Here is a 13,167-nt window from a genome sequence, read left to right as displayed (position 1 = left end):
GCTTAGGACTGATGTTGGTCGTCTAAAGAGGTGTTGTATTAAGCAACATGAGTTATGATTACAGATTCTGAGAACTAGACGTCAGATCTTATGCTCAAAAGTCAACAATGACTTATCTGGACGCGTCTATTTCTAAAACGTTATCATATTCAGCGTAAACAATGCAGTTTATTATCTTCACAAAAGTTTCCTCGAATCTTACCTAAAGACGAAGACTACCATGTTTTAAAAGATTCCAGTGAGATTAACGATTTGTAGATAGCTCAAGTGTGTGGTTAAAAGCAAAAAGGCAGTAATTATCAGCGTAATCACAACGATCAATATCACTAGCCTCATTTAGAAAATGAATACCAGTTCCAGAAAATATAATGTGATAAGCGTCAACATATAGAACATCTTTCGTAAAATCTGGTTGTAATGGTTTGAAGGGATATTGCATACCATCAACGGAAACAGATGAAAAGTTAATTTAATAATTTTTTAAATTAAATGGGTTGAGGTTCTTCTTGACGCTAAATGTTCTATTTTCCACAAAACCGATGATTACTCTTTTAGGTAGCTGTTCGAGAATCACGTTGTCTAGAGCATCGCCGTGAATTCCCGTGTGCAGAGTAAGCGTCTTGACTTCGAATCTTGCAATTGGGTATTTTGCCGTTCCTTGAGAAAGAGCTTTTGTCCAATTCAATTTTTTACCATTCGCTAGAATGGGTATGTAAAAATGACATTACTTAATTTCACTTATTTACAAAAATATCTATCATTAAGTATTTTCACTAAATAAACTGCCACGTTTCTGTTTTCTTGTAAACTTGCTCGTTATCATCTTCTTCTTTCTATTTTTACCACTCTTCTGATTATTTTTTGCTTTAGTCTCTTGACTTCTTTTTTTATATTCCTCTTACGTTGTCCTCCCGCGATACGCGATCCACCGCGCGCGCTATTCAACTGAGTGTTTAAATTTCTTTTCGCGATTTTATAACCACAACCACTCATAATATTTTCAATTTTTTCAATTGCTTATCTTTTAAGATTCTCTCAAGACTCTTTAAAGCGGTTATTGAAAATATATTTAGGAAAAGTTTTGTTGTCAACATCGTTTAAAACGTTAGCTCCTGCACGTAAAACCTCCTTACCGACGGTACATGCACCGCGTGCAAGCATTGGTAAAACTTGACGAAAAAGTCCTCCAAGAAAACTTCGAATTCCATTTTCTCTCTGATATATAAAAGCAACATAAACTTTTGATATGCCGCATCCTCCCAATTGTGTCGTATAATATCCCACGTAATGACTCATTCTCTGTTAATTTATTTCTCTCCTTCTTTTCTTCTGGTTGCATTCCCAAAACATACACTGGATAAGGCTTAACATCTTTTTTAATCAATTCATTTGAAATAAAGTGTGACAGTGAGATTACCAAACTCGAATGGTATTGGTAGACCGTGATGATCTCTTATATTTATTTCGACTTTGCGAAATTTAGTATGTAAAAGATGAATATAATTAGGTGAAGCAAACTGGGTAACCTGTGTAGATGCAAATACGTAATTTTGAGATGCAACAGGAATCATTCGCAAAAGTGGGATTTTGGTATCACCTGTGATATATGCTTTACATATATAACAGTAACTAAACATTTTTCCAGGACGACCTCGAGCTAAGTTAGAAGGATGATTAGCAAATCGGTTGTACACAGACAACAATTCCTGCGGCGCGCAACCTAGAATGCGTGATACTTTTTCGCTGATTACAAAAAAGTGACGACCACTTATGTCACAAGCATCCGAACAAATTTTTTCAATTCTTACACATAAATCTTCTTCTCTGCAAATGAGGTTCACATGACCACGTCCAATCACTGTATCGTTTATGGTTTTAACAGGATCGCTTATATTTCTGTAAACATTCTTTATAAAAATAATGGAAAGCGTTTTTCCTTTCCCTTGGTAATCCGTTCAAAGGCATATCGTTACTTCCAATGTAGATTTGTAACGAAGCGACTCAACCTATTAGTATTTACTCACATTGCAAATCACTATGAGTAACCATGAGAAACCGTCGTTGTAAGTTTTTAAACTTTTCGAATCAACTAAGTCACTCTCCCAAACTTGATCTATGTTATTTAAGGTTGTACAGCAGCGAGATTTAGTGTTTTCATTGTGGTACAACTGTGCCCTATCCTTCAGCATTGCATTTCAATTCCGCTACCAACTGCACGCGACCAAAATTAAACGGCTTTTACTTCTTATTTCACGTGAGTTTTTTTATTATTTTATAAAGATATTGTATTCTAAATCCATGAAGCCTATTCGCGGACCATATAAATGAATGAAATTATTTAATATCTTTCTTAATAATTTCGACAATTACATGCACAATTCTTGGCAATGTCGCTTTCGCTGTCGCCTTTGCTTTTATGTTTACTGCTTCGTTCTCACTCAGACTTGTTGCCTGTCTTTGTACACCAGCGAGGGAGCGAGCCACGAGCGTTGCCATAATTCTCGAGTACAAGTTTTCAATTTCGTGAATTCCCTGATTTAATCCCGTATAACTTTTTTCCGGCCGACATAATAATTTTGAAACTTGGCCTGCTACATCTCAAAGTCATACTTTACAATAAACTTCATTTTTACTTCGATCCTATTACTACGAATAAGTTTTTCGGAGGGAAAGGAGTACAAATTCACGTGCTGCCATAAGAGCCCAAGTATTTCTATTCAACTTTGAAAACTGATTACTGGACACCCAGCAACATGAATTTTTAACAATTTGATCTACTGGAGTAAGGCACACTGCTTCAACACTGCCTTCTTTTTTTCGTGAAATGCGATTTTTACTTCTGCCACGCTTACTTCTGCTTTTATATCCTCCCTCGCTGTTAGTACTACTATCCTGGTCATCCGTTATTTAGAAATCTCGGAAACCTGTGTCTTTCTCGTGTTTTCTAACGGCTACTATGGCTGCTGTTGTAATCCATCAAGCTTTTCTGATCATGAAGACGAAACGTCATAGGAAGGCGAAGAAGGAAGACGAGGCGAAACCGTTGCAGATAAGACACTGCGTTTCCAGTATTACTTGTTCCCTACGATCTCTCGTGTTAAACCGAGTTGCTGAAGGACCACGGCAAACTGATATCTCCCAACGGAGTTTGCGGTTTTTCTCAATCTTAATGCATCGTTTATCAACTCTGAAATATTTGAATCATTTAAACACTTTTCATCAATAAAAACTGTACCACGTTCATGCCAATTTATACGCTCTCGAGCATCGAATTTAGAAAGACGTTCAAGTAATATATTTTCTCTCAGAGCAAAACCTTTTGGAATAGTTGAAGGTATCCTATTATCATCTAATGATTGATCACTATTATCATCATATCCAGCTTTCTTTTCCCTACTACTTACATCTTGTATTTTATTTTTCATATTTCTGACCTCATCGACAAAAAATATAAACTCCTTTAAAACCTGTTAAAACATTTTCCATTGTTCATGCTCATCTTTTAAAAAAGGTAAATAAATTATTTGACTCATTTCAGTATCAAGACGTTTCATAACATTTCTAGGAGTTTGAGAGGTTGTGTTATCGTTTGTGGTTGAAGCTTTGTAAACATCGCCTGAAAATGGTGAGGAAGAAGGAAGTGCTGACTGTGATAAGACAGAGGTTTGTTGGCCCAAAAACCTGTTTCTGATATTTTTCGACCTGCTCGCTGGGAATTAAAACCATTTTCCTTGCGTGTTCCATATTTATAAAAGAAAATACTAACATGAATTCAAAGAAGAAAAAGAAGGTTTAACTACGTTTAACTATGTTTTAAGAATGGTTGAAAGGAGACTACCAATTATCGGTGCAAGTAGTAAAGGGAGGAATCCACCTTTTGTACGATAAACCGTTTTTTATGCTTGCAACTAGCGCGAGACGCGGCTCGATTAGAATTCAAGCGACCGAGTATATGTAATGCTATGGTGTTTTTTCACCAATACATTTACGCGTATCCACCGCCATTACAAACGTACAACTGGTATTTTTTTCACTGTCACTACTACTTTTAATACCTCTCTGAGGTTTGTAAATAGAGGAAAAATCGTCAGCCGGAAAAATATTTGTTCTAAAACGACAATTATCGAATGTGGAATGTTTTAAGTCCATAAGCAGATACCCATGGGGTTTCGAACTTGCATAATGATAACTTTCTTGTAAAAAACATGGGGTTTTTGGATATATTTGTCGTGCAAGGTGTTGAAATTGTACTCCATTTCGAGAATTTTTAAAAACAACGATATAATTAGCATCAAGCGAGATATCTCTCTGACCATGCCCTTGATGAAATACATTTTTGCATATAAAAATAAGACAAAGGTTTTTATGATGACTACCTTTTGTAAATAAGTCAACAATAGTATTATTAGACGATTCACGCATAAGATCATCGATAATGACTAGTCTTGCTCGATTGTCCTTCGAATAATCAGATTCCTGTGACAAACCCTCATGAAATTCAATCAACTCTCCGTATTCTGAATACGCTGATTGGAATTCTGGATAATAGAATAAAAATACGTTCAAAGTTAACATCACACATTTTCTTGACAAGATGGAGAAATTTCTTTACGAAAAATCATTTTCCACAACCTGTTCGCCCGCACATTATGGAGGTAAATGGATGTTTCCATCGTGTGTCCATTATGTATACTAATGAATATTCATTCCATCTACTTGCTTTATAGATTTTTATAATTTATATCTGTAGAAAAGGGTAAAAACGAGACGCTTTACAAATTTAGTCTCCTATAAGACCTAGACTTAAAAAGTAATCGCCCCGTACGGAACGTATTAGCTTATTATGTTCCGCTACTAGTACGCGCACCCACGCTTCAGGCGTGTCAGTTTATGAAGCATGGAACGGCGCTGGTATAAGCTTACGAATGCGCCGCGGCCGGTTTTTACGTCCAATTTTAGCTGATATGGAGGCAACCTCCGCGTTGGGACTCCGGGCGCCTTCTCCAACAAATTTTATTTTTGTTCATTTTCCTTTTCACAGAAAATCGCCGATTCTCTAGTGTACACCAAAATCGGTGTTCAATAGAGTTGCAACAAATTTGAGCCACACAGGTTCATTCGGAGAATCTAGGGGAAAAGCATCATTAAGACACTGTTTTTTCTCATCCATTGCAACTTGAAGTGTCGTCTACAAACTGTAAGTCACCTGTCAAGCTCATTTTGTCGGTCGTTATTTGAGTGAAACAGATGTTAATAAGCAGGTTAGTTACAATAATAATTACCTAACTTTTTATTTCCTCCCATTTACCAGCGACTAAATAGTCTTGAAATAAAAATAGTACTTTGCGTGATATAATATCCAAATGTTGGGTTAGTCAAAACCTACTATATGACATTCAAATCACCAAAGCCGGGATGTACAAACTAAGTCGTGACCGTCTGAATCGAAATTGATGCCTGGTCGTTCGAACAAATTTCCACTAGATTTTCTGCGGAAGTTTAAAAGTATCTTAGATATCTAATCTTGCAGCGACTAGTGTCATACATGAAAGATAAGGTAAATACAATTGTATAATAAAAACAGAAATTTGTTTTTCGCGATGAGTAGGGATGTAAATTTGCATGAAACCTTAGCCTGATGAAAAGTTTCATGAAACATTGGGAGTTTTGTGAAACATTGCAACGTTTCAAATATATCGGCGGGAACATTCAAACTGATAAGATAAAAGCCTATTAGCTATTTTCTTTTTAATAAACAGCCAACTTCACTTCGTAGATTGCTGAGGGGAAAATAAGGGACCAAGTGAATGTGATTCAGTTCATTTTTGCCCTATTTTGCTAATATCTTCGTAAAAGGTAATTTTTTCTATATAAGTGTATTAAAAAATAGTTTTTATTTTTTAATTACTATTTAATGAAATAATAAAATAATAATAATAATGATTGATTACAAATATATTACAAAAATAAAGTTATGTTCCATGAATTTGATCCATTTTTCCCCCTCAGCTTTTAACAAAGTGAAGTTAACTGATGGTTGAAGTGAAAATACCTAATTGAGGCCTTCATATCCCAACTTTTTCCTGCCGGCTGATTTGATTTATTTTTCCGGTTTCTACTGTGGACCAATGATGCCAATGTTGGCACCCTGAGCTACTGCGCTTGCGATAAGGCTGAACTCTGTTTGGCCACACTTGGCGCGCGATTCAAAATTAAATTGAAAAAAAAACAATTCTTGTAATTTAAATAAATAATTATTAAAATATGCATAAGAATGTATTCAAATTGTGTAAATTTTGATATCAGACAAGAAAAAAGTATATAACACATATTTTATAAATAATAGTTTATTTTCATTGAACTCCAAAAACTGACTTATAGTTTACAAGACATTTTGTAATAGATATATTTGTTGAAATACCATATACTGTTTCTGCAGCTTGATGTATAGAAGTTAATTGTAGAATTTAATAATGATAATATTTGAATTTTTCTAAAAATAATTTCAGCTGAGAATATTGTTCTTTTCGATTAAAAACTCATAATTAATTATTTTCAATCACTTTTCCAAGAAATTTCTTTTCGAATTAAATATTTTGAGAAATATTAGTCCTTCAAATCCAATAAAAATAAACCGTTATTCATCAAATATTTGTGTTATACATTTTTTTTGTCTGAAATCAAAAGTTACACAATTGGTATACATTCTTGTGTATATTTTAATAATTATTTATTTAAATTACAAGAATTGTTTTTCAATGTAATTTTGAATCGCACTTCAAAGGGTAGACAACCAGCGCTCAGCCCTAACGCACGCATGAATAAAAATGATTATCATTTTATTATTGCATTAAATAGTCCCTAAAAAAGAAAAACTATTTTCAATTGCACTTATACAGAAAAATTAATTTCTACGAAGATATTCGAAAAATAGACCAAAAATTAACCGATTCCCATTCATTTGGTCAATTGTTATGCCCTCAGTATTCAACGAAGTGAAGTGAGCTAGCGATTGGAGTGAAAATACCTTATTGTATATGTAGACGGTTATGACTTTTTCTATACATCCCGGCTTTAGTTTAAATGTCGACGGGCATGACTAATCTAACTTTTGAAAGTTGCATTAGGAAGTTATGATTTTATTCTAAGTGACTGGTACGCCCTATTAAATGTAAGAAATTTGAAAATTATGTAAATATTGTTTCGATTGGTTTCCTTATTAACAATTATTTACGCTAATATCGCAAAGCGAATAGTTGCTTTGATAGGTATTCAGGTGGCTGACAGCGCGGTTCAGAACTCCACAACTCTGCATGAGCCAAAATTATGTCTCCAAATGACTTTCCCCTAGATGCCCACATGGCCACCTACGTTCAGAGGAATACATCTGAGACTTGAAAACTCTCTCAAATGATCATTGGGAGCCCAATGAAATTTGAGATGCAACAAATTTAACACCAGCGTTTTTCTGTGTTATTACCTTTTTCCTATGTTTTCATCTGTACATGGATGCTATGAGAAACGAAAAATCCTGCCAGCCTTCGTATTTGAACAGTGATTGTAGATAGTGCACCTGCTTATCTTACTTGTGAGAGCAGCAGGAGAAGAAACGAGAGACAAGCAGTGTCGAGAGTGATGAAAGGGAGAGTTGTACAAACACCTACAAAACGAAAAATGTAAAACTAGAAATTTTTTTTTCTTCAAATAGTTATCTAAATTATTGCGATGTGAAGATAGTATTTTTATTATATCTAATATATAAGAAGAAAAACAACATGATTTTACGTTTTAAAAATTCGATTAGTTGATTATAAAAATTTTATGGGTTTGAAAAATTAAACATATAAAAATGCGATGCGTACAAGCTTATTTTTTTATGAAAATATCAAATGGTGTAAAATCGTGTATAGGATCTTCATTATTGGTATTAGTTTTCATACAAGCCAAAGTATTTTTTTATACAATTAATCATTCATATTCATTTTTCATTCACATTTCATACAATTTTACACATTTTTTTACATTAAAGTTAGGAAAAAAGAGAATATTATCATGATTGGTTAAAAAACACAGTTGATGCGCATGTAAGACACACACAGCTTATACGGACACAAATTTCGAAAAAAAGTTCTTCAGTGACACACATTTTTTAAGATTCTTTAAAGATACTGACATCCGTCACTTCGCTAGCGAAGAAAGTGTGCAAGGACACGGTTAATTCTAGAAAAACTATATTAAGATATGTTTCAGAAATTGATGAGGGTAGTATATTTTTCACTTGTTCCTTGAGAAAATCGTATTTTGCCTTGACAAGATGTTTGATAAATTCATCAGATGGATTTTTCATATTCTCCGACTTGAAGTAATTACACATTTCCTTTAAAAGAACATTTTTACAATGCTCGACATCCGCCACAATCCTCTCCAAAAGTCTAACTCGTTCATCAACCCAAGCGACCACTTTGAGAAGTCCTTCAAATGTGGGCATTTGCATCACGACTCCTTGAGAATATTTTCTCTTTTCACCCAATAGTTCGCCATTCGTTCCTCTGCATTCACCCTCCTCGTTGATTTTCTCAAGCAAAATATCTTTTGCCGAGTATGATCGTGTAACTGGTTCAAAGTGACCATCGAGTTGGATTTCCAAACCAACAAAGAGTTAATTTGAAGCTGAATTTTTCAATTCGTAAGCTGTGCATAGAAATAGGTGATGTGGACGTGGATTTTTCAATTTTTTAACGAATTTCACTTTCAAAAGATGTTTCCTCGTCCACTATTTTCGCTTTTTTACAACATTTTGCTGTTGTAAAATGTTTTGTAAAGAAAATTTACTATAATCTTCATCATTATTGCCACTCATTCTTAACACTTGACTTTCAAATTCAGATATTGTATAGTTTAGAAACGATATGATCAGTACAACTGGTACATATATGAGAGTGCCTCGAGTTTTTATAGATGAGCCTTCCTCGCCTCTACCTCTCCCTCCTCCTCCTCTTGTCACAGAAGCAAAACCTGACTGGAAGAGGAGATTGGGGCCTTACTTCACGAATATGGATCCAATATTTTTTTCTTGAAAAAGTACCAACAAATTTTTCGAAAATATTTTTCATCCTTATTTTATCTTTGTTTTTCCTGAGTCCTTTTATCTGATCGACCTCTATTCACACATGTATCTCAGTTCTTGTAATATGTGGAGGAGAAAGAGGAAAAAAGCAACTGCATATGGCCAATAGAGACCCTAACTCTATAAATTGATGCAAAGCATTTGTAATGCCAGATTTCCCAGTGTTTATGTTAAAAATATAAAATGGTTTATACGCATGTTAGAAGGCTTTTGGGGAATTGATGTGCTTTGATCGACCCCGATAAGGGATGCCCATTGGGAGGAGGAAGTCGAAGGATTATTTAACGTGGGCGTTAATGGTCGAAATATGTATTTGTAAAGTGACCGCTTTCAATACATTGAAAAGTTATTTCATTGAAATAGCTTTTCATTGAAAAGTTAAGCAGAATCGTCCGCGCAGAAATGATGAAGCTCTGAATGCACCGCAACCGTTTAGCCGTTGAAAGTGTACTTCTACTACCACATATAGGGAATAGGGGTGTTGTAGATGTCAAAATATTGTGTGAGTCACAAGTTATATAGTTGCGAGACTATTTTAACAGCAAACGAAATGTTGCGCTTTACAGCACAGGACTATTTCGCTGGCTCCACCACCAACGCAAATTTAACTTTTTTTTGTAGAATTTGTTCAAATTTGAACAATCAAAATAGAATTTGTGCATCGCCAAAAGTACCTCATTTCTCTTATTTTGTAAAATTTGTGCAGCCGACTTCCACCCGTAAAAATCACCCCCTGTTAGGCAAACACCATGGCGGGACCAGCGAAACGTTTTGTTGGCCCCGACATTATTCGAAATCAACTTTAAATGGGTTCATTATTTTCGTGTTAACTTTTTCAAATTTGTGCAGCCAACTTCAACCCCTAAAAACGACGCTCTGTACGAGAAACACCATGGCGGGACCAGCGAAACGTTTCGCTGGCCCCGACATTATCCAAAATGAACTTTATATGGATGTATTATTTTCATCTTAATTTCTTCAAATTTGTGGAACCAACTTCAACCCTTAAAAAACACCCCCTGTTAGGCAAACACCATGGCGGGCTACCGAAATGTACCGCTGATCCCGACATTGTCTAAAATCTACTTTATATGGGTGAATTATTTTCGTTTTAATTTGTTCAAATTTGTGCAACTGATTTTAATCCCTGAAAACTACCCCCTGTGCGGTAAACACATTGGAGGGGCCAGCGAAACGTTTCGCTAGCCTCGACATTATCCAAAGTAAACTTTAAACAAGTGTATTATTTTCGTCTCAATTTGTTCAAATTTGTGCAACAAACTGAAACCCCTAAAAACCATCCCCTGTTAGGTAAACACCATGGCGGTCCAGTGAAACGTACCTCTGGTCCCAACATTGTCCAAAATCTACTTTATATGGGTGCATTATTTTCGTTGTAATTTTTTCAAATTTGTGCAAACAATTTCAACCCCTAAAAACTAATCGCTGTGCGGTAAACACCATGGCGGGATCAGTGAAACGTTTCGCTAGCCCCGACATTATCCAAAATAAACTTTGAACAAGTGTATTAATTTCATTATTTTCGTCCTAATTTCTTCAAATTTGTGCAACCAACTTCAACACCTAAAAACGACCCTCTCTGCAGAAAACACTATGCCTGTGTCAGCGAAACATTTCGCTGGCTCCGCCATTATTTAAAATCAACTTTATATGGGTGCATTATTTTCGTGTTAATTTTTTCAAATTTGTGCAACCAATTTCGACCCCTAAAAATAACCCCCTGTACGGAAAACATTATGACGGGGCCAGCGAAACGATTCGCTGGCGCTGAAATTTTTCAAAATAAACTTCAAATGCCTGTATTATTCTCGTCTTAATTTGTGTGTGTTTTTTAGGGGTTGAAGTTGGTTCCACAAATTTTAACGAAAATAATGGACCCATATAAAGTAGATTTTGGAAAATGTCCGGACCAGCGGTACATGTCGCTGGACCGCCATGATGTTTTCCGTACATGGGGTAGTTTTCAGGGGGTTGAAGTTAGTTGCAAAAATTTGAACAAATTAGGGCGAAAATAAAGCACCCACGTGAAGTAGATTTTGGACAATGTCGGGAGCAGTGGTACGTTTCGTTTGACCCGCTATGGTATTTGCCTAACAGGGGGTGTTTTTTAGGGGTTGATGTGAATTGCACAAATTTAAATCTATTGAGACGAAAATAATACACCTGTTTATTTTATAAATATAAATTTGATTTTGGATAATCCCGGGGCCAGCGAAACGTTTCGATGGCCCGCTAGTGCTTTTCTGAAGATTCAGGTACTTCCGGTGATGCACAAATTCTAATTTTGGTTGTGCAAATTTGAGAAAATTCTGCACTAAATATTTGGCAGAAAAAAATTTTAATTGGCGTGGGTGGTGGGGCGAGCGAAATGGTCCTTTACATCACCATCTGTAAAGCGGATTTTGACTACACGCCCTGAAACCTGTCCTCATATGGGGCCTTGAATATCAGGGCAGAAACAAAAGAGGAATTATAAATACAACGGAGGCAGAAAGCTATCCAAAGCGAGCACCCCAAAACTTTAGATCAACATGAAGTGAATAGTGAGGCATCCTATATTTGGCTAAGAAAAGGTGTTCTGTTGTCAACACCAGGAATTATCGCAAACACGTGTTACATCAAGACGTGGTTAACCGGTGTCAATTATTTGGACATACCAACGAATCCATCGATCCCATTATTGATGGCTGTCGCGTGATGGCTCAGAGAGATATACGCACAATCATAATGATGTAGCAGGCTTTATACATCGCCAACTTTCCCTAAACATAGGACTCTTAAAAGAATGGATGTCTTTCTTTAGATAATTACAATGCCCGTTTTAGAAAACGAAGATTACATCTTATCAAGTGGGCAAAAAATGAAGGATGTCCCAGAGACGTCTTTGGGACAGCCCTAACACGTATTTTATAACATGTATTTCAGACATCCTAGGGATGCTCTTACAACGTCTAAGGTAAGTATGAAAGATGTCCCGAGCACGCCCATGTCTATAAGACGTCTTTGGGTTATCGTTAGGACATTGGACGTCTTAGAGTCGTTGATTGGGCTGACATAAGATGTCCTAGGAACGTCCCAAGGACGTTCTTGGAATTTTCATAGTTTTGTGCCTACTGGGTTTATTGGGATGTTACTATCCAAACGGATCATTACCTTCGAGGCAATCGACCTGACATTGTGATGCGAGAAAAAAAGGTGGAGGAGTCTACTTCATCGACCTAGCTTGTCCACTTAACCGAAATTTACAGTCGACCTATACAACCAAGATCCACAAGTATAGCGAATGAAGGCATGAAGCAAGAACAATATGGAGGAATGTGAAGCATGTATCTTTTCATCCCATTTTAATTTCGGCTACAGGCAATGTGCACGCAAGATGCACTGAACATCTTGAACATTTAGGAGTCAGTATGGTATTGCTAGCAGTTTAGAAGGTGGTGTTATTAAACACCTGTACATAGTAAGAAACTTTCTTGAACATCAGGAAGCAAGCGACTAAAAACCTGTGGAGTGCCAGATGGTAGCTTTAAGAAAACATCCAGAAGTGACTGTTATCACCTCCAACGCTCGCGGCCACTCGTAATTGTATGCCTATAACATCAGCGCAGGAGATCCGTAGCTATGATGTATAACCGGGTTCATCCGAGAAAAAGTTTTGGATAAAATAATTTAAAAAAAAATTAATAATAAAAATTAGTAATAAATAAAATAATAATTTTAAATTTTTAAATTAAAATCTGTTAAAAATTTTACAAAAATTTAAATTTAATTACAATTTTTAAAAATTTAATTTTAATTTTCTTGTAATTTTGATTTATTTTTTAATTCAATAATAATTTAAATAATTGATCATTGATAATAAATAAGATTAATAAATATGAGGGAAAAATGGATAACTGTTGTAGAAGAATAACTTCATTCCCTTTCATATACAATAGAAGTGAATACACCTGTTGTCAATCTGTCTGCAAGCGAAGTGGAAAAGAAGGAGGAGGTGGATGAGTAGGTGAAGAAGAAAA

This window comes from Belonocnema kinseyi, chromosome 3, assembly GCF_010883055.1.
Source record: "Belonocnema kinseyi isolate 2016_QV_RU_SX_M_011 chromosome 3, B_treatae_v1, whole genome shotgun sequence".
In the NCBI taxonomy this organism is placed as follows: domain Eukaryota; kingdom Metazoa; phylum Arthropoda; class Insecta; order Hymenoptera; family Cynipidae; genus Belonocnema; species Belonocnema kinseyi.
The sequence above is the reverse complement of the archived record's forward strand: the minus strand, read 5'-3'. Positions refer to the sequence as shown.